This window comes from Phyllostomus hastatus, unplaced genomic scaffold, assembly GCF_019186645.2.
Source record: "Phyllostomus hastatus isolate PE091 unplaced genomic scaffold, TTU_PhHast_1.1 phas_scaffold_317, whole genome shotgun sequence".
NCBI classification, from domain to species: domain Eukaryota; kingdom Metazoa; phylum Chordata; class Mammalia; order Chiroptera; family Phyllostomidae; genus Phyllostomus; species Phyllostomus hastatus.
The window spans coordinates 20,383,341-20,402,436 of NW_025334023.1; the positions used below are offsets into that span (position 1 = coordinate 20,383,341).

The 19,096-nt window shown below is 40.8% G+C and overlaps 1 pseudogene; it reads left to right on the forward strand.

Annotated features, from left to right (window-relative positions):
• Positions 1-359: 359 nt before the first annotated feature.
• Positions 360-14,253, forward strand: LOC123805375 (annotated as a pseudogene).
• The last annotated feature ends 4,843 nt before the right edge of the window (positions 14,254-19,096 follow it).

The window sequence follows — 19,096 nt, forward strand, 5'->3', positions numbered from 1 at the left end:
TTTTGATGTCCTGTTTTCAAAAATGTTTCGGTAACCTAGGCCACTTGCTCTGTTCCTCCACGGATCCACGAGTTTCCCTCCTCTTCACAAAAGCCGAGAATCACGCTGCCTAGAGTAAAGCCGCCATATTTCGTCCTTGTAACACATCTTATACTGTGTATTATGTGGCGTCATTAATGAATAACATTTAACCAGATCATTCAAGTCAAAATCCAGCTAAAGATGGTCTGAAGGCAGAAATGTCTCACCCAGTTTTGGAACTCATAATCTGGCAATGATATTCTTGACATAGGGAGACATATGACTCTGACTAAATGAGGTCTGGGACAAATTTTTTAAAAATGGAAAATTGGTCATTGATGTCCTTGCTTGATATAGAGACCAATTTATTCCTCGTTGCTGCTCATGAACTTGGCCATTCTTTGGGTCTCTCTCACTCAGCCAACACTGAAGCTTTGAGGTACCCAATCTACAACAAATTCACAGACCTGGCCAGGTTCTACCTTTCTCAAGATGATGTGAATGGCATTCAGTCCCTGTATGGTGAGTGGTGCTGGGAAAATTAGGCATTGTAGCTTTGCAATGATGGTCTTCGGGAAAGCTTGAAAATGTTTCATAAAGCATTTGCAGTCATCCTGAAGCACTTTGAGAATGTTTGGGAAGCACACCCATTGATGGAAGCATCACATTTCTCCTAATGTTTGCATCCTCACATCTGTTCTCTTTAGGACCTCCCCCTGCTTCCCCTGATGAGCCTGTGGTGCCCACAGAGTCCGTTCCTCCTGAGACTCCAGCCATGTGTGATCCCACTTTGTCCTTCGACACAGCCAGCACTCTGAGGGGAGAATTCCTGTTCTTTAAAGACAGGTCAGAGCAGAAACTTCTATTTTCCCTTCTATTCTTTTGATGTATAATGCTCAGAAAAAAATTTAAAGGTTTTTTAAACAATTTTATTTATTTTTAGAGAGAGAAGAAGGGAGGGAGAAAGAGAGGGAGAGAAAAATAGATGTGCAGAAGAAACATCGACTGGTGGCTCCTTCCATGCCCCCAACCAGGGTCCTGGCCCGCTGCAACCCAGGCATGTGCCCTGACTGGGAATGAAACCCAGGACATTTTGCTTTGCAAGACAAACAATGCCCAACCCACTGAGCTAAACCAGTCAGGGCAGAAAGAAAAATTGATGGAGATTATTAAATAAAACATTACCACTACATTTTAAAATTACTCAGATCTGGTTTTTGTTGGATTTTATAATTTTCTTAAAATCATCCAGTTCATTTTTCCAGACTTACAAAGATGATTCTTGGTCATTAGAAAGTAAGGCCAATGAAGGCAGTGGGATTTATCTGTTCTTTCCTTTTCTCTTTCTTCCTTTCTTCCTTTCCTTCCTCCTTCCTTCCTTCCTTCCTTCCTTCCTTCCTTCCTTCCTTCCTTCCTTCCTTTCTTTCTTTCTTTTTCACTTTTAAATCCCCTGAGCCTAGAATAGGCCTAGCACAAGCAATGAATGTGTTGAATAAGTGAATTAGTAATTGTTGCATTTAAATATCATAAATCATGTAATTTCTTTAAAAAATGCTAGTGGACCTTCAGAAGCAGGACTGTATCTTTACCTTTGCTAATAAATGCTTTTTTAAATTAATTAGCTTTAGGTAAAGTTATATATGCTTATGGCACAGTATTAAAACATCACCAAAATAAAACTCTCTCCCATCTCAATCTTATACAATCCCCAGTTCTCCTATACATGATTGTTACCTATTTCCTGTTTCTTTGTAAGATGTTCTCTTCACATACAAGCAGAAATAAGTATACTTTTTCTTTTACCTTTTCCAAAATAAACACATAATATGCACACTATTTTATAGACTTTTAGAATGGATGCTATGCTAAATAAATAATTAGTACATTGTTAACACATTTCCCCACAGATTTTTATCACCTGGGATCATAGATGACAGACTAGTCTAATACAGACATCTGAATTAGCATAGATTGAAACAAAATGACTATGGTTCTTTTAAATATATATAAAAGGGGAAAAAAACTGTAATTAATTTTTATGTATTTCAGATATTTAGGGTGCAAATCCCTCTGGAAGCTTGAACTGAATTTCATTTGATTTCTGCGCTTTGGTCCTCTCTTCCTTCAGGCTTGGATGCTGTGTGTGATGTCCCTAGCAAGGCTACTATATCTTTTTTAAAGGTAAGTACTATGTTAATTTTTTTAACCTTGTTGAAATAAATTCTATTGAATAATTTCATCAAACCATGAATTTTCTTCATTATGTTAAATGTTGGATGGTTTATTACTCTAAGACTAGTGATAATGCTTAAATAAATATGTACGATGAAAATTATAAGTTTAATTTAAAAATATTTAATAAGACCAAAATAAATAGATGATATCCTCTATTCATGGGTAAATAAAATTCTATATTGTAAAATTGCCAATTTATCTATAAAGAAAAGGAAATTTCAATTCAAATGCAAAATTATTTTTCATGGAACTTGACAGATGATTTCCATAATTTATGTGGGAGAACAAAGGCCACAAATAGCCAAAAACTTCTAGAGAAGAATAAGAGAAATGGTAATATCCTGCTTTATAAAGCCTTAATCAATAAGGTAGTACAGTATCAGTGCAGAGATAGATAATTATTGCTAAAGTTTTGTTTCCTTTTTCATTCTTAATATTGAATCTTTGTGCCTTTCCTTTCTTTATCAATTTCATAGGACAAATAGGATATTTTACCACTTTATTGGTCTTTGCAGAGAACTAACTTTTGCCTTTGTTAATCATCTCTATTGTATTTTGATTTTCTATTTAATTATTTTCTGTCAATATCCTTATTATTTCCTTCATTTTTATTTTCTTTGCATTTATTCTATTACTTTTTTTAACTTCAATTTGATACTTACCTTATTATGTTGTAGTGTTTCTTTTTTTCTAATATAAGCTCTTATGCTTATAAATACCCCTATTTCCAAGCTTTTGCCTCATCTTACAAGTTTTGACATGTACTATTTTCATTCTGTTCATTAAATTTTTTTCTTGACTTATAAATTATCTAAGAGTATTTTAAAATTTCTATTTTAATACAGATTAAAATATTTTATGTAGTTTTAATATATATTTCTAATCTCATTTTTATGGGGATTAAATGAAATAATGTAAATTACATTGTGAATTATAAAGGCTTATATAACTCTAAAGTATTGCTACTACTCATTAATTTACCTAACATTTATTTATCACTTGCCATGTGCCAAGGACCATGCTTATTAGAGGAGGTCAAAACTAAAGGTGCTCATATTCCAGAGCTCGCTGCAGAGATAAAGCTGCCAGCATTCTGTATGGTAAGTGCTGGAATTGAGGGAAGTCAGGTTCCATGGGAGCCCAGAGAAGGAGCACTTGACCCATACTCAGGGTTCAGAACAAATCTCTAAGAGGAGGTGATGTTTAGAATGAATGTTAAAGAGGAAGAGTTTTGCCGTGTGGAGAGGGGCTGGGTGTTTAGAGAGTAGAAAGGCAGAAAGAAGTATTTATACAAAAGTAAGAGTATATCTGGAACTTCTCAGGCAGGTACAAGTCATTCAGTTAAGGTGGGCAAGGGACATACAATAGATTGACATTTTGGGTTAGTTAACTGGGCAGTGGTGTGAGGAAGGGATTCAGGGTTGGCATGGGGAGAGTGATATAACAAAGCAGAAGCAGAGAGACCTACAGAATTGCATTATCCTGATTCACTCAGATTTGTGTGGGTTCCTTGGGCACTCAGAGGCCGCATGGACTGGGAGAGGTGATCAGGAGATGGCCAAGAGGAAATGTCTCCTACTTTCCTGACTTACCAATGTAAAGCCTGAGGAAGATTACTAGATTGGAAATTTAGAGTAAGAAGTCCCCAGAAACCATAAGAAATAACTAGGAGTGGGCACTATTATATATAAATAATAAATATAAGTCCAGAAAGGACAGTGGACCATTTATTTATTCACTCATTTATTCAATCACTTATTCAGGGAATATTTATTAAGTATCAGCTAAGGACTGGGCATTGGGTTAGTGGTTGGAATTAAAACCAAGACTTCCTCTCTTCACAATAATGCACTAAAATTATTTATAAAACCAAAAGACTTCACTCAAAATTTCTTGTTGCTTTTTTTTAAAATAGGAAATAATTTGTGGGCCATCAGAGGAAATGAGGTGCAAGCAGGTTACCCAAGAGATATTCACACCCATAAGGAAACCAACAGGGAAATTGATGCAGCTGTTTCTGGTGAGGAAAAGAAAACATGCTTTTTTGTAGAGACAATACTGGAGGTAAGAAACAATAGAAATGACTTTATATGGAGCCTAATTAAGGAAATTATTTCTTTCTATTAGGATATTCCTTCCCCTTACCCTCTATTTTCCCTAACTTTAGACTTTGTGATTAAGAGTGTGACAACTTATAGCTATTTAACTTCCCAGGTATAATAAAGGGCTCTCAGAACAGCTGGTTACTGGGTTACCTATCCACATACCAAAAGACAGCAGGAGAGACCAACGATGCCCAGACAGTGGCCCCAGAGGAAGCCCATGTGTGGCAGACAGTAAAGAAAAAGTTTACAGGACAAGTGTGATAGGAAACCAAAAGCTTATTTTTAGTCAAATGATTTAATTCATTTTGTATTGTATGTGTATACAGTCTTCATGCATTTCTGGCAGAAAGGCACTTGAGCTGTATTTGTTTAGGCTTAGAAAATTGACCTCAGACGTATACATGGAACATCTGTAAAAGAATGTTGTGTCCTTGTTTCTGGGGAAAATATTGTTTTATGTGCTGAGTTTAAAGTCCAGGAAAGTCACGTATTTTTGTAGTCATAAAAATGTTTAATGCTGCCTTACACTGTTTGAAAATGAGCCAGGATTCCCTCTGGAACATTAACATGACATCACACTATTGTATGGAATGGGGCCTCTGCATAATGTTGTGCTGCATGTATTTCATTTAGCACACATTTGATGGAAACAGCCAGTCCATGGGGCAAGGCTTCCCCAGAGTGACAGCTGGTGACTTTCCAGGAGTTGAGTTGACGGTTGCTATATTACAGGCATTTGCTAAGAAGACACTCATTGCATTGCCAGTGGAAACATTTTGGGACACTTTATATCAAACCAATTTGGAAAATCAAAAAATTTTGAAATCATGCAGTCTTGTAGCCTTTTACTCCAAATTCTTGAAAATTTTTACTTTCTAATTCATGCAAATTAGGTTTAAATTTTGTTTTTTCTTGAATAATTTCTAAGTCTTTGTTTCATACCTGCACGTAAAGTCAAATACACCTTAGGAGCATAGCCATTATTGTTCAGGTCACTATGTTGACATAAAAATACAACCAAGTGTAAGCCAGGTTTACTAAAGGCTGGGCATCATTCTCCACTATCTTGCTCTCCTCTTTTTTTTATAATTAAATATATATATATAGACAGGGAGAGAGAGAGAGAAACATTGATTTGTTTTTCCATCTACTCATGCACTCACTTAGTTGCCTCCTGTATGTGTCCTAATTGCAACCTTGCCACATTGGGATGACACTCCAAACAACTGAGCTGCCCAGCCAGGGCTCATTCTCTTCTATTCCATCCCAAGGTGCCTTGTCTGGCCTTCTGTTACAGTCTGCAACTGTCTGCATTAAATAACTCATTTTTAAATAAATAGTAGCCCACTATATGCTCAAAACTGACAAGACTTGATTCCTGGAAATTGGAAGATAAGAAAGTAAGCTTGTTCTTTTTCTGAAGGAATGCTGGAGGGAGCTGCTGGCTTAACAATCATAATGCTGGTGAGGCTGATGATCGTAGTAACAAGGTCATCTTGTTACTACAATCATTATTAACCTTAATGTATGCTCAGCAGGAAGGGGACCCCAGTGCATTTTATTGTTAGTCTACTTCTCTTGGGTCCAATCTCCTTCCAAGCTGTGATTTAGGGAAAAGGAGAAAGGGAAGAAACAGAGGAATAAACTAAGGTTTAAAAATATCATAGAATTTTATTTACTTGGAGGTAGCATAATTTAATTTTTAGAGCACTGGCTTAGGAGTCAGACAGATGAGATGAAGTGTTCCTCCATCTTCCATGAAAGATATTACTTTGGGAAAACTGCAATATTTCCCTAATTTTCAGGGTTTCCCTCATTGGTAACACCATACACTGTTTCTGTGAGTAAAGATGAAACAAAGCATGCAAAGCACTTATTATAGTATCTGGATCAGAGTAACCATTTAAATGCCATTATTAGCTCACTCTGAGCTATGCCTGTTGCAAAATTGATTTATTTGAAGAATTCCTCATCATCTTCTTCATTTACATTTACAGAATTTTTCTATTTCTTCAGTGGATCATTGAAGCTTTGGTCCAAACCCAATGTCAGGATGGTGACATGTGTACTGAAGAGTAACAGCTGGTTATGTTTAGTGAGATGTGGAGAAGACAGGTTCATCTTAAATGAATCTAATAATTGTCCACATAAGTTATTGCAAGTCAGAATTTTTCCTGCATGTGCAGTGGCCAAAGAAGAGCCTTGGGGTCATCTTCACATGTCATGGAGCATTTATCTGGACCGCTTCACCTGCTGTTGGGTTAAATAGGCAGAAACTATATCTCTGTGGATGTTTTATTTACTGTTTAATACATAAGTTTTTATTTGGACTGTTTTTTTTTACTTTCTAGAATAATTTATTTTCAGTACAATGACCACACTGTGGACTGAGCACTTAACAAACATTCTGCTAGTAAGTGTAGTGGGAACACACACTCCATGGATGGGCATGCCACTGTCACACACCCTCTCCCCTTCACCCCCACCAACAGGATCTTCATTTTCAACACCCTCCCTCCAGACATTGTAAGTCTTCCTTACACATCTACGGAAGAAAGATGTTAATCAATAGAATGATTCTGTATAAAATAGGAAAATAGGATTCTAGAATATTGGAACTTAGCAATGTGAGAAATCAAGCAGTCCATGTCATCACTGACAGGGGAGGAAACAAAGTGAGCTTGGGATCCAGCCACCTTTTTTTAACTCATATGTCTCTTCAGTGGTGTTCCCTGACTGCTCTGAAGATGCATTTCTCCCATTCTCCTCGTTGTCTTGTTAAAATGATTTGTTATCATTTCATGCTTGGCAGTTCCTGGGTGATAAGAGTTTGTGCAGATGTCATTTGTATGACAGGTTAATCGTCACTAAGTTATATGCTTTACACCATGCCAGGTGCAACATAAAGACTTGTTCATTCTTTCATTGATTCATTTAAATGACACTGTCTTAGGTGCAAAGTATAGGACAGTGAGGAAAATACATTTAATGCATCCTCTTTAAGTTTTGTCTAGTGGAAATAAAAAAATCAAACAAAGAGAATGCAAATAAATATATAATTATTAATTATAAAGATGTTATTAAAGAAATGACAGAGTGATAGGGAGGATAATATTGTGGGGGGAGGAAACCATCTGTTTGCTGGTCTAGTGTCAGAACAAAAATCCCCAAGAAACTAAAACAATACTGCTTACCCAATGTGAGGTCAAGGACTATTGAGAAACTTGAACTTGCACATCAGGGCAAGCCAGCACTGATGGTGAACTTGGGAGGATTCCCAGAAAGAAGCACAGTGGATACTTTAATGATTCCTTCCTTTGGCCAGTTTTGGTTCAGACCGTTGGAAGAAGTTTGACTGTGCCTACAGGAAGGTGATTCTAGCTTTGGGGAGACAGATATGCTGAGGTTGTAAACAGGCTGGATTTGTCAATAAATAGCCACAAGATGTGGTAATGAGTCTGAAAAGGAAATACAACCTGAGGGGGCTTGGAAGCAGATTTCTCCCCTCCAGATAATGCCTTGAAATCCCGTGCAGAGACCTCAGCTAAGCCATGGCCAGACACTCATCTCACAGGAAATAATAAATGTGTGCTGTTTTAATCCACTAAGTTTGTGGTCATTTTAAGTCTGTAATACATGTCTTATACTGTGAGTTATGTGGAGTCATAGACGTACAACATTTAACCAGATCATTCAAGTCAAAATCCACCTAAAGATGGTCTGAAGGCAGAAATGTCTCACCCATTTTTGGAACTCATAATCTGGCAATGATATTCTTGATATAGAGAGACATATGACTCTGACTAAATGAGGTCTGGGGCAAATTTTTGAAGTACAGAAAGTTGGCTATTGATGTCCTTGCTTGATGTGGGGTATCTTTCTCTTTCTGTATTTTACTCACCTCCTTATCCAGGCATCAAGTAATGTTCTTGCACAACATTTGCAGCCATTAATGAAATTCTGAATGATAATATGTCAGATGTGTTTGAGTTACAAATGTTCCTTTCTTGCTATTGACAGATATTAGGGTTTGTGTGTTAAATATGCTTGCAAGAGACAGAAAAAATGGTAGAACCAGAGCAATATGCACACAGAGATAGAGAGAGGGAAATGACACAGAGACAGAAAAAGAAGGAGAAATGGAGAAGGAAAAAGGTAACATGGTGGCAAGAAGAACAGGTTTGGGCAAGAGTATGTGAACCACATTTGAAATTCAGGAAGATGATCCAGACACACACAGACCTAAGAGGGAGAAGTCTGTGAAGTGGTGAAGAGGCAAAGTGAAGAAGGAAAGGATTAAGGAAAGAAGGCAGGACTACATGCCTAGGGAGGTACACAAGGCCAGGCTGTCTAGGGAGCAGCCTGGAGCTCGAGGAAGGGAGAGTAGCCTGAAGAGCCATTTCATTCTAAATCCTGGGGTGGACAAAAAGCCTGATGGAGGGGTCTTTATGCCTCAAAGACCAGGATCAGAGAAAGTATAAGCTGGTCCACCTAAGAGGCAAGCCCTGACTGTTCAAGTGGGAGAGGTGCTTGCATGAAGTAGGTTCCTGAAGGTCAGATGACAGCTGTACCTCCTCAGCTCCTTCATTCTTTCATTAATTCGCTCATTTAACAGAGAGTGAGGTCTGCTGTATAGTAGGCACTATATTAGGGACACGGGACACAAACATTTATAGACATGGCCCCACTCTTCCAGAGCTTATATTCTCCAGAGGAAGGCAGTCTCTGTGATACAATACCAAGTGCTATGACCATAATGGGAGAAGCATGCAGAGCTGAGATCATGTAGAGAGGACTCCATCCCAATATCCAATACTAACAAGTCATGAGAAACCACCAAGGGGAGGAAAAACCTGAGTGGAAAATAAAGAACAACAATTTAGGGAGGAAGGGGGAGGGAGGTGGTCCAAGCAGAGAGAAAAGAGAGTATGGAAGGTGTTTATTATACTTTGTGGTCTAAACCAGTGCTTCAAGCCCTCTGTAGTTGAGAAGCAGTTTCTTAAACTTTTAATGAATTGTGGGTCAATACTCTGTAAAATACAATAAAAAAGAATTACTAGGGAAATAAAATGACAAAGATTTTAAGGGTGTTCAATTTTTAAATTATGAAATTTAGTAGGACATAAATCACTCTCTCAAATTGCTAGAAAAGCTTCTAAGCATTTAGTTTCTATTTTTGTACTTATCTCATTATGGGATGATAACAAACTGCTTCTGGGCCAACAAAGGTGACACTTTGAGTAGCAGATATGCATTACAGAGAGGGGAGAAAATCAGGGAACTCCACTGCCAGAAGCACTTTTTGGGTATAGCAGGCATTCAAAGTACAGAATGATCGAAAAACTAATTATGGGCCTGAGTGAATTATAACAGTTAAATCCTCAATTGTTAACACCAGGGCTAATATTCTGATAGAGACAATGGGATTCCAGTGTCTGAAACAAGAAAAATAGAAAAAAGTTCAGGGAGAGATGAGAAAAACTTTTTTTTTACCCCTTGTTCAAAGTAATTTTATAATTTGTTGCCATGCAAATCTTCTTACAATAAACTCTCTTTAGTACAATTTGATTGACCTGATTAAAAACATAAACAGAAAGTCAAATAAACCACAAGAGCTGTGCCCAACAATTTCTCTCTCTTGCTTTCCAGCTACCTCCTTGTACTTCAGGACTCAGCTTAGGAGCTACTTGTCTAAGACACTCCCTCTGTTCTCCCAGATGCATTGCATATGATGCTTATGTGTCCCCAAAATACTTCAAATTTATCTCATAACAGCTTGCAACTTCATTGAATTATTTATTGCTCTAACTTACTCAAGGGTATAATAATTGGTATGAGGCAGGCGGTCAATAAATGCTTGTTGAATGAGTGAATAAATGGGTCCCTGAGCCTAGGAAGGAAGTAATGTTTGACCTTAAAGAATGAGTGGGAGCTGTAAGACCACAGGTTTGGAAAGGAGCGGGGTTCCAAGTGCAGTGAACCCATGGGCAATGGCATAGAGGTGTTAGATGGCGTACCATGTTTGGGGAACTCCCAAGATGTTTGGTAAGAGACAAGAAAAGTTGGCATTTTGTCATATATTTTGGAAATAAAATTATGAAGCATTCACCTTGTTAATTTATAGTTAAGAGCATGAAAATTTCTTCAATATATGAAATAGAGTTAAATGTCTTCATGAATTCATCTCTAATCTTACCTTAGGTATTCAATGATTCATTTACCATACTCATTCATTTTTTTATTCAACAATCATTCAATCACAACATTAAACTAATTTTGAAGCAGGCAGGATATAAATGAAAAAACAATGTATTCATTCAGCTAAGAAACACTGAACTACCCTTTGCTGCATGCATACTACATTTCTTCAAAAACTCAGTAGACAAACACTATTTCATAAGTGCAGGAGAAGGCATGAGTTGGTTTCCCAAAGACTGAATCAAAGGAGATTTGTGGTTATTTATTGCTACATAACAACACCACCAACAAGAACCACTCCAAAACTTAGTGGCTTAAAATGACAATCCCTCATGGTTCTGTGGGTTGAGTATTTACAGCTGTGCACTTCTTGTTCAGGCTTTTATGTGGTTGTAGTCAGGTTACTGGGGCTGGAGTCATTCATTGCAGGCTCTTCACTCACATGTCTGGCACCCGGCTGGAATGGTGGAAATATTCTGATGTCCTCCACGGAGCTTTCCATCTGGCTTGGCCTTCCTTACAGCATGTGACCTCAGCAAAGATAGATTTTGTAAAAGGCAGCTCAGGGCTCCAAAAGCAAATGTAAGACAGAAAGTAAAGGCTGCCAATCTCTTAAGGCACTCTGTCACTTTTGCCATAATCTAATGATCAAAGCAGTCACAGAATGCACCCAGATTCAACAGGCCAGCGCATAGATGTAACCTCTCAAAAGCCAGGGGTGTAGGCAGTGAGATTGAGGGAAATGTCAAAAACTTGAGGCCGTTTTTTTAACCTGCTACATTCAAACTTGATCCCTGCAAAGTCAGTGAGAAACCCAGCCCTCTAGGAAGAGTCTTCCCTGGAACATGGATGTGGTAGTGAGAGAGAAGTTGATACCCAGAAGCTGATTTGTAAGTAATTGTGTCAGTGAAGCTTTCCCCAAACATTAATGGGGTGGTGTTGCATTGTCATTAGCTAAACCAAAAATTCAGTTATGCAAGATGCATGACTTTAGGGCCCAACTTGCCTTTCTGAGAAACATGCCATTTTAGCAATTATTCTGAGAATCCCGTCTAACTCACAGTCGTGAAGACAGTGCGTCACCACCAGACCACGCGGTTGTCTCTTGGGTAGGCTCCCAGACTCATAAAGAAGTAGTTTATAAGGTGAAAATATTTCTTTTACCTTTGTTTTCTCTCATTGCACAGAAATAATTTTTTCAAGAGTCACATTTCCTTTAAGAAGTTGAAATCCACCTCCAATGATCTCACCCTGTCCCTTAAATCAATTCCCAATCTTGCTAACAAAAAAAAATAACTCAGCATTTCTGGGTCTTAGTCTTTCCATCTTTCACGTAAGAGGGTTTAATTAGATGATTTTTTAAAAGATCTCTCTCAGTTCTAAGAAGGATCAGCACTCATTAACCAATGTATTTCACTGTGACAAGCACTTGAAGTACATATATACATTATACACATTATTCCATTTAACTCTCTGGGAAATTATTTTTGGAAAATATTGTTACCGCCCCATCAAGAGGTCCAATTTCCATAGTGATATTAACCAGCTAAGTTCTACATGCCTAACAGAAGAGTCAGGATTCCATTTTTTTTCAAGCTGGCTTTCACCAAAACCTTAATCCTTTCATTTTGAAGTGCTGCCTTCCATTGAATATCCCATGAGCCCATGATTATGAAATTATTTAGCACTTGCAATGAGGCTACTTAGGGTGTCAGTTGCTTGGAGTTGTAGCATCCAGTACTTGTTATAAAACTTTTTAGTACTTTTGTTTTATATTCTCCCTTCCAAAGCCAGAAAGATTCTCTATGAGCAACACTGCCTCCCTTTATGCCTGATCATAGAGAAAACCATTAGGGAAATAATGAAAGTTTTTATTAACACAACTCACAAGGGATTTATCAATATAATTGTGCTTTTAATAACCTAGTGGGTGGAGGAGCAGCTGCTGGCAAGCCGACCAACTGCGAGGGGCCCGGTGTGGAGCAGTGGTGGCAGCAGCGGGAAGCTATAGAGCAGCCATGAGGGCCGGGTCCAGCCACTGACATGTGACTGCCCCACGCTGTGTTGATGCAGGTCCTCTGTTCTAGCCTGACTACCTGGGCCAGGTGACCTGTCCTTTCAGCTTCTTTCTCACACACAGATGAACACTGGACTTCAGAAATTGTGAAGGTTCCCCAGCAGAAACTTGTTCACCCTACTGTGAACTACCTTGACACATCAGCCTACAGTCCCTACCCGACTCAGGCTGCCACCAAAGCAGGCCTGCTTGCATTGTCCAAGTGCCAGCCAAAGCATAGTCAAGGATTTCAAGAGCACCCCAGCCAGGTTGTTCCCTGAGGCCATCGTGAAACTGGCAGTGGCACCTCTTCTGCTGCAGGACTCAGCACTTGAGCCCACCCTCAGCCCCAGGTTCTGGCTACCAGCAGGCCCTGTAGCATGCACAGACCCTGGCCCATCCCCATCCCCAAATGCTGTAGCACCCTCAGGGTATCTCCCAACCCCAGGCACTGTTCCACCCTCAGAGCTTCCAGGAGCCTCAGGGCTTGGGCCACCCTCAGCCTATGGCCCAAACCCTGGGCTTGGTCCACCTTCTAGGTCTGTCTCACCAAGGTCTCCATCACTACCCACCCCCCCAAATTCCTTGTTGCATGGAGGCTGGAAGATGCCAGACTCAGATGCCCCCAAATGTGACTGTCTCTACCTCAACTACCCCCTTTCAATGGTGGACCCTGCAGTACAGCCAGTCCTTGGACTTCAGCAGCATCGTGCACCAGATCAACCAGTCTTTGCCAGATGAGGTCAGGCTTCAGCACGACCTCAGTGTGTAAGGGCCAGATTGCCAACTTCAGCCCCATTAGTCATAGTCTGCTCATCAACAGAGCACCCAGGTGTCGACCCACAGTGTCTCCAGACTAGTGGCTTCATGTGTGGTCAGTCCTACAGAGCACATCCATGTGGCCACAGCCACATCGCTTGCAGCAGGCCCTGTCAACCTGTCCGTGGGCACCTCTCAAGCCCCCACTGGGTACCCCAGTGACCTCAAGCCAGGCACTTGGGACCAGCATCAGATGGCCCACCTACAGCAGATGTGAAGTGAGGTTGCTGGGATGTTGGTCCCTGGCCTGACAGGTAAGCATATGACAGGACATGAGTTGGCAGTGCCTGGCTTTGTGGGCAAGAACCCTGCCTAACCACAGAAATTCTGCCTGGTTCAGTCCTTCCATTTGAAGCCACCCCTGGAGAAGCTACCTTGTCCCCACCAGTCATGGCCTGGCAGCCCCACTGGCCTACCCCAATGGTCACCACTTCTAATCCCTGTGGAGAAACATTCTGTGCACTCCCCGTAGCCACAGCTGGGGACCCCAGAACCTCACCATGCTCTTCCACAGTGGGCATCCAGGGGTGTTCCCCTTGACTGTGCAGCAGCTGCTAGGACTCACTACTGAGCAGAGACAGGGGGTGGTCCAGTGGCAAGCCGGAACAGCTTGATGCAAACAGTGGAGTACCTGAGTGAGACATCCAGCAGGCCTGCTTCAGAGAACTGAGCTTGTCCATGCTGAGCAAGGTTCACTGAGCCCCTGGGAACCGAGCCCCTGATCCCATGGACAATCAAAGTCTTCATATTCTGTACCCTTGGTATAGATATGTAGCCCTGGTGCCCTCCATAAACTACACATCAAACACCCCCTCCTAGGTTCAGTCTTACTTTTGAGTAAGCAAACTAATAGTTTCAAAGTTTTACTGCTCCAATGTGATCATTCTTAGGCATCTAAGAAAGGGAATTCAATGGGATCTAATTGACAACTAAAGGAGATGCTCTGTGCCCCCATCTTCTCCCCTCCATCAGTCCCTGCAGCTTTGGGGTTCACATTAGGACCTAATCCCAATCCCAGACTTTTTCTTTGCTGCCTGCCTGTCAGTCAGTCCTGTGCTATGTCTGTCCTCCTCTCCCACCTTGCATTTCCCACCAGCCACCTCCTATCCTTTCCTGCTCTGCCTATCTCCCTTAGGACTGAGGTGAGCTACAGAAACAGCCCCAGGTGAGGTAGCTGTAGGTGCCCCACCCCCTAAGCTAGGCCTTTCCCTGTTTATCTGTTTCTCTCTTTCTCTCTCTGAGACTAAGAAGCCAGACTTCCCAAGTGCTCTGGGAGCAAATTCCTTATTTACCCCAAAGAACTCAAATCAAAACTGACCAGTCTTCAATTCCTCTCATTCTCTCACCCTTCCTCAAGCCTTTGTTTTACATCTACATTGATCCCAGAGCCACAAAACTTGTCCTTGTCACACGTCTCACGGGCACCCTGCAGGCACTTGGCCATAACCTTGAGCTATGAAGAAAATGTGTCCATGTGTTGGTATCTTGGTTCCCAACTCCCCTTTTCAGCTCTAGAGAAATGCAGTGACCATCCAGTGTTCCCAAGACCCCTTTCTCACTGTTGCCTCTCCTAACCCACCTGCCGTTCTCATCCCTCATACCCCTTGAAAAATAAGGAAAACAAAAAGAAGTGATCTTAAGGAATTAGGTAGGTAAGAGATGATCACATTGGAGTTTGGAATGAAAAATACACACAAAGGACAAAAGCATTTTGGTTCTCTCTACACTGGTTAAGAATGGTGCTCTACACTGTAAGTTTTAAGTGTCGAGTTTCTGTACGAATGTGGGTTTGAGGAGTGTTGTGTGTGAGTGGCCCCAAGTACTCACCTTCTAGATACCTCCTTTCATAGCCCCTCCATTTCATGAAGAAAAAAGAAAGAACAAAAATAACCTAGTGGGTAAAAATTATATATATATATATGTTGTGTGTTTTTTACAGTTGAACAGCATATAGGTTAAGGAAGTTCTCCATGTTTGCAGAGTTTATAAGGGTAGAGCTAGAACTCAAACCCAGCACTCTGACTCTAATCATGTGCTTTTTCAAAAGCACTGTTTGGAAGATATAAAAGGACCGCCATCTTTCTCAAAATGCACAACTCTCCTCAGACCCAAAGTCATAACTTTAGAGAACAAAGCACAAGTACCAGAAAGAAGACTGATTTGAAATCAGTTCATCCTGGGCTTAAGTCTCAGTGGTGTTTCCCCATCCCACTCTGTGGAGGTTAATCCAAGTCTCAATATTTTCTCAGCTGTCAAGAGCTCAACCAGCACCTTCTTGCAGGTGAGGACAGGCCTCCCTTATCAAACCACAATGTCCTGTGGGATCTTGACTCCTCACATGTGTTGCCACTGAACTAGGAATTCTCAAGCTGATGGGATTCTCCAGGCTGATGGGATGATCATGGTTGTCAGTTTTATTTATATTTATATATGTATTTTTACCTATTCTCTCTCTCTCTCTCTCTCTCTGTGTGTGTGTGTGTGTGTGTGTGTGTGTATTTCCACAGAGTGAATATACCAGAATTTATCTGGCCCATCCTTGAAGGATATTTAGGTAGTTCCAATTGGAGTCTGTCATATACAGTGCTTTTGTGGACAGTCTGATGCATAGCTTTTGAACACTTTTATGTATTTCTACGGATGAGATATTGGATCTTAGGGTATACATATGTTCACCTTCAAAAGATATTACCAAACAGTTTTCCAAAGTGACTGTATAAACTGTTTGTGCTATTTTAAAGCAATCATTTCTTTATTATAACAGCCACATTTTCAAAGATTATATCTCTAGTTTAAAATGAAAAAGAGAAATTTACATAGTAATTATGTGGGGAGATACAAAGTCGTATAAGAAGTTCAGATACTCTTCCTTCTCACAGAATATTGTGTATGTCCCATGGAGTGAGGGGGAACCCTGGCAACTGACCCTCACTTACTTTGTTTTCAAACTAAACCTTAGATCCTGCAGGGATGAAGTCATCGGATCTGATAGTTTTATGAGCTTCTCTCAAGGTTCCTATAGATGATTTAGCCTCATAAGTCCATGGAACCTTCTGCAGTGTTCCTGAGCATCAGCTCTACATGGTTTTCTTTGCGATATTGAGGTGCTGAGTGGGCCATAATTTTCATCTCATGAGCTTGGAAAAGAGGGCAGCACCTTGACCAATCTTCCTGGGACAGGCACATTGGGCAGCACTGCTCCCGCTCCGGAGACTCTCTAAGGCTTATTCCACACAGGCCGAGAAGCAGTGGCAGGGAGACATTCCATCCTGGTCCTTCTCAAGGGAAAAAGACTGCAAAAAAGCCCCCAGCAAAAACTGGCTTCATCAGGGTCCTCACTGCCTCTGAGTGTGCTCTGCTCTCACCAGTTCCTTTCTCTCACCTACTAAGTGATCTCAGGACCTCCACATTGCTGCATGAATGAGCTTAAACTTATTCACAATTGGGTAAATAAAAGACTGCTAAGTCTGAGGGTGAGGGGGATGGTAGAGATTCAGATGGCAACAAAGAGGACAATGAAATGAGATTTCTTTTACAAGCATTTGGAATAGGGAAACTTTCTGGAATGCTCCCAAATATACCAATGAGCAACCTTCTGTTCTACTGAATCACCTAGCTCACTCTAGGGCATGCATGGGAACTTGCTGAATCTGACTGATCCACAAGTTTTCCTGCTGGGAAACATACCTGCTTTATTCTGGGAACCTCTCCTCCCCACACTGCAGCCACACCACTCTACGGCAGTCTGCTTGTCATGGTCCTCTGGCACTTGGTCACTGCTAGTTGTTTGAGGTTAGATGACAAAGTCAAGCCAAATAGAACCATTCCCTGAGATTTTTCAGTCTGAAAGCCTGGAAAAAAAGAAGCAAGGTTTGGGGTAAGAGCTCTGAGTTAGAGTAAGGTTCAAAAAACTTCCAATACTATCTTTATTTGGATTTCATATGAAAGGTACAAAACGATACCAAATGATTATTTTGTACCTTTTGTGGTATGGATGATACCAAACAATAACAATAATCCTTTATAAGAATACTTACAAGACCTGAGGTTCTGGCAGGAAATATGGCACACTTACATGGGTGATTGAGGGGGATTTCCGAAAAAGACAACCTGTAAAATATGGGCATTGGTCAAGGAAACCAACAAATCAGGATGAAGCCCCAGGTAAGAAGCATGGGGAAACCAGCATCTATAAGGCCTGGCCCAGCAAAGAGAGAACTGAACCAAACAGAGAGTGTTAGCAGGGCCTAGAGCTGGGTTAGGGAGCAGATCGATAGAAACTGTGGCCTTTGGTAGAGAAATGCCGCTGCTGCCAACTCACATCCGAATGGACAGAAATGAGGGAGTGAATTCCCTAATATCTCTTTCTCTGCTAGTCTGTCATCTCAGGTGGTGACTCCAACTGGCCAAAAACAACTGGAAGTCAAAGGTGACAGAGCCCAGTTGAGAGAGCCCAGGGAGGTCAGCCTTCCAGCACTCGGAATGGTAGAGCCTATTATGGTAAAGTCACCAAAAATACAAAATAGAGGTTGTCGTTTTGGAGTTTGAAAACTGGGAACACAGCTAGGCAAAACCCCAGAAATTCTCCAAAGAAGAAAGAAAAGTTAAAAGTTCTTATAATAAAAAATACATTTTGGTAATTATGAGTCCCGCATTCTAAGCCCTACCATTGGTCCAGGATGGTTATCAGTCAGATGTCAGGCAGACAGGATTACGGATGCCAGGTGGTCCAGAAGACAGGTACCAGGAAGTCTGGTCAGTCCTGGTCGTCTGGATAATGGATACACGAGTCCTTCAGGGGATAATTAGGGTTGCCTGGAGGTCCAGCTGTGTATCCAGGCTTTAACATAGGGCTAAAAAGTTCAAAAATGTTGAAGTTCCCAGGCTATTTAGAATGATAGGGAAGTCCTTCCTCATACCCCAACCTTCATAGTGTTTATAATTTTAGCATCTTGGTTAAAATGACTCCATTTTGTATATTCCTTATCTTTACTCTTTCCTTAAGGTAGAACAACAAACTCTATATATTTCATTTTGTTTAATTATTTTACTGTTGTTCAAGTACAGTTGTCTGCATTTATGACCCATCACTCACCCCAGCCATCCCCACCTCCCTCCCCTGATTCCACCCCCCTGCTTCCACCACCACCCCCCTGCCTTGGTTTTGTCCATGTGTCCTTTATAGATGTGGTGACTCCAACTGGCCAAAAACAACTGGAAGTCAAAGGTGACAGAGCCCAGTTGAGAGCGTCCAGGGAAGTCAGCTTTCCAGCACTCAGAATGGTAGAGCCTGTTATAATAAAGTCACCAAAAATACAAAATAGAGGTTGCCATTTTGGAGTTTGTAAACTGGGAACACAGCTAGGCAAAACCCCAGAAATTCTCCAGAGAAGAATTATCTCCTCCCTCATCGCATTTGGTTCTTTACTGGGCATGGACAATATTAGTTGTGATTTAATCCATGAGCTCAATGGGCCCCCAATCAGAAAAACACATCATTTCAATAGTGGGTGGGCAATTATGACGACAACAAGATGACAGAGAACGAATGCAGCTTTTGGGATGGGTGGGGAGTGTTTTAGGGAGAGGAAACCAAAAGTGGTTTCCTGAGGGAGGTCACAAACAGCTTTCAAGTGTTGGTTTTGTCACTTGCTGTTCCTAG